Source organism: Cebus imitator, unplaced genomic scaffold, assembly GCF_001604975.1.
Source record: "Cebus imitator isolate Cc_AM_T3 unplaced genomic scaffold, Cebus_imitator-1.0 Scaffold402, whole genome shotgun sequence".
Lineage (NCBI taxonomy): Eukaryota > Metazoa > Chordata > Mammalia > Primates > Cebidae > Cebus > Cebus imitator.
In genome coordinates, this window is record NW_016107717.1 from 68,306 (window position 1) to 71,899 (window position 3,594).

Genomic DNA, 3,594 nt, shown 5'->3' on the forward strand with positions numbered 1-3,594 from the left:
CAGATGTGAACTGTAAGTCCTGGACGTAGGCCAAAACCCTTTTAAATCTAAGCGTATAAGAATCAAGCCTCTTCTTAATGACTTTGGTGCCTGCCACTAGTCCAATAAAACTCTACTTGCCCCATAAAAATTGTACTCTTGTCATTATGTGGTTTCTGATTCTTTAGCCCAGATCTGTAGCTTCAGATAGGTAGATCTGTGTTCTCATCTGTTCAAGTCAAGGAAATGCTTTTTTTATTTTTTAGCTGAGCTAAGTTCTTTAAACTTTTATGCACTTTTTCATTGTCATGTGTCTGCAGGGATGGCAAACGGAGCTTCCCCATTTAAATTTTGCAGCTCACAGGCTCATTATTGACCAAAAGATCTCCAGACAGTTCTTAATCACTGGGTGGAGTAGTTTGAGTGCCAGAGTAATTCGGTATTCTTTCTCCCTGTAGTTCAATTCTATTTATACTCTTTCAAACTGGAACTTGGTACATTAAATAATTCACTATTGGCTGGATGCAGTGGCTTATGCCTATAATCCCAGCACTTCGAGAAGCCAAGGTGAGAGGATCACTTGAGCTCAGGAGTTTAAGACCAGCCTGGGCAACATTGTGAGACCCCTGTTTCTACAAAAAATTTAAAGATTAACCAGGCATGGTGGCACATGCCTGTAGACCCAGCTACCCAGGAGGCTGCGGTAGAGGATTGCTTAAGCCCAGGAGTTTGAGGCAGCAAGCTATGATTGTACCACTGCAGTCCAGCCTGTGCAACAGAGTGAGACCATATCTCCTGTCAAAAAAGAGGCAAAAAAAAAAAAAAAAGAAAAAAAAATTCACTCTTCAGTTTTCAGAGTTCAGGGATCATGCTATTATACTATGAAAAACTCATCAATGAATACCAAATGTGTAACAAGTGATACATTTATTTTTTTATTGGAATAAATCTCAAAAAGGCCTATCTTCTAGGGGTGGATGACCATAATTAAGCCTGGGAAGAGGGTTAACCTTCAATCTGGTAAAAAAATAAAAAATAAAAGCTTTGCATATTAATGAAGATATGATTATTTCATATTTTCCAAAGAAAAAGGCAGGAAGACCAACTTCTCTAAACTTATAGGAAGATAACTAAAGAATTTGTTGTTGTTAGGAGGGAATAATTTACAAATGTGGACATCCTAATTTCCGTAGGCAGAAGAAAGAATGAACTGAAGTGCTCTATTAATATCAAAGGAACATGTGTGGGTGTCTGTGGTTCTGCTATGCCAATGATGCGCAAATGACTCCCAACTTGGAAAGTAAAGGCTATTGTGTGAGTTAAGAATGTCAAATGAAGGCCAGGTGCAGTGCCCCACACCTATAATCTCAGCATTTTGGGAGGCTGAGGCAGGCGGATCACCTCAGGTCAGGAGTTTGAGAACAGCCTGGCCAACATGGCAAAACCCTGTCTCTACCAAAAAATATAAAAATGACCCGGGCGTATTGGCAGAAGCCTGCCAGCTACTTGGGAGTTTGAGGCAAGAGAATTGCTTGAATTCAGAAGGCAGAGGTTACAGTGAGCTGAGATCACGCCACTGCACTCCAGTCTGGGTGGCAGAGTGAGACCTGTCTCATATGCCCCAAAACTGAAAAACAAAAAGAATGTCAAATAAAAATTTTAGAAGACCATTGTTTTGGAGTAAGCTTCTATACTAGGCCCCAACAGACCAGACTAAAAGTCAAAACAGAGTTACCCATACTAAAGTTCCACATCACTAAACCTCAGTGAAGTTGCTATCTGACTTTCCAAGAAATCAGGAGAGTGAGGTAACAGCTAATTTCCTAAGTAGGCCAGTTTATATCTTTAATCAATATGATAATGACATTCTCTCTGCTTTTAAAAAAAATTGTTCTGTCATCCTGTGCTTGCCTTACAAGAAAAAGTAACTTTAAAAAGTAACTGAGCTGGACACTGTGGCATGTGACTGTAGCTCCAGCTACTGGGGAGGCTGAGGCAGGACTGCTTGAACTAGGAGTTTGGGCTTAGGAGTAGTATGCTGTGATTACACCTGTGAGTAACCTCTGTACCCCAGCCTGGGCAACATAACGAGATGCTGTTTCTAGAGAAAAAAAGGTAAATAATGCGTGTTGTTCTTTGCTTCTGCTTTCTTCAGCCCTTCTCTGTCTATAAAACAAATCTTCTTCTCAATTCATTGGAAGACTTTCCAGTGGAAATGAAATGTTGCCTGATTCTAGAATAACAAATAGAACTAATTAATATCTCTAAACTAAATTTGTTGTAATTTTGTCTTTGACAAGAACAATCCAGGCCTTGCTCCCAGTGCACAGAGGATCCTGGGGCCCCATAGTTCTTGAGAGGACCTCAGGCTGCTGCCTTGTTCCACTTTACCAAGCACTCAGCACCAAGGGCAAGGGTATCACTCAGAGAGAAGCTTGCCATTGTCCCCAGCACCAATTGAAAATTTTGCCTGGGAAGAGAGGAAAGCCATAAAACAGATAGCTTCTAATCCCTTCCCAAGGAAATTGACTTCATTTGTAAAGCAGCTAGAGAAGTTTGAGGCTAAGGGCATAAACAGTGGAGGTGTAGTGAAAAACAATTAGGAGGGGAATAGTAGATTTAATGTAGATACAGATGGTAGGCTGGATAGTTGGAAAGAGAGAACAAGGAAATAAAACAGCCAGGAGGAGTCTTTTTGCGGTTAGAAAAATTGCACTGTCCTTAAAAACCATTACTTTGAAGGAGCCACATTTGATTGGACTAGTTTGTAGAGCAATTTATGCCCTAGGACATTGTTGAAAACAATAGAGCAATCAATCAGTAATTAGTGGAATATGGTCAAAGAAGGAAGGCAAGCAACTCTTATCCCAGGGTCATGGTTGGACATACCTAAAGCTGCACCTCCCTAAAGAGCAAGATCAGAGTTAACACTTGTGCACTGTGCGTGTGTGCCAAGTCTGCCCTGCAGACTCTGGCCGAGTGATGGATAAAAGGAGTTCGCAGACACAGGTATTTTGCCTGTGAGCACGGTTAGGGGGCGGCAAGGCCAATGCGAAAGTGCTCCCCATAAGCCGTGATAAACACTTGCCTTATTTAGTACATATTTAATGACAAAGGCCTAGAGCAAACACCGTTTGTGGGTAACTAACATTGTCAACCCCCTCAGTAGTGGGGGAATCCTGCTCTGAGGTTGATCAAAGGTTGGTTTCTGAAGAAATGGGTAAACAAACTTATCTAGATAAATTCCTTTGCACTCCCTTATTATCTGCCCTCTGCCATTAGCTCAAGGTAAGAGGATCAGACTGCCTTCAGCCATAACCCTTTTCTGCTTTTGTAAAACCTCCCAGCTTCCCAAGAAGGTTTGTATCTTTCCTATAATTTTTCCCACCACCCTGACCGATATGCTACATCTCTCTCTTTTCTTTCTCTTTCCTTCTTTCTTTCTTTCTTTCTTTCTTTCTTTCTTTCTTTCTTTCTTTCTTTCTTTCTTTCTTTCTTTCTTTTTTTGCATCAGGTTTTGTTGATCGAATAGTACAGATGTGTGCAGCAACAGGTTTGTCAGGTGCAGCGGTTATGAGTCATGTTTGTCATGTTATGGCTTTGCATCCTAGAATT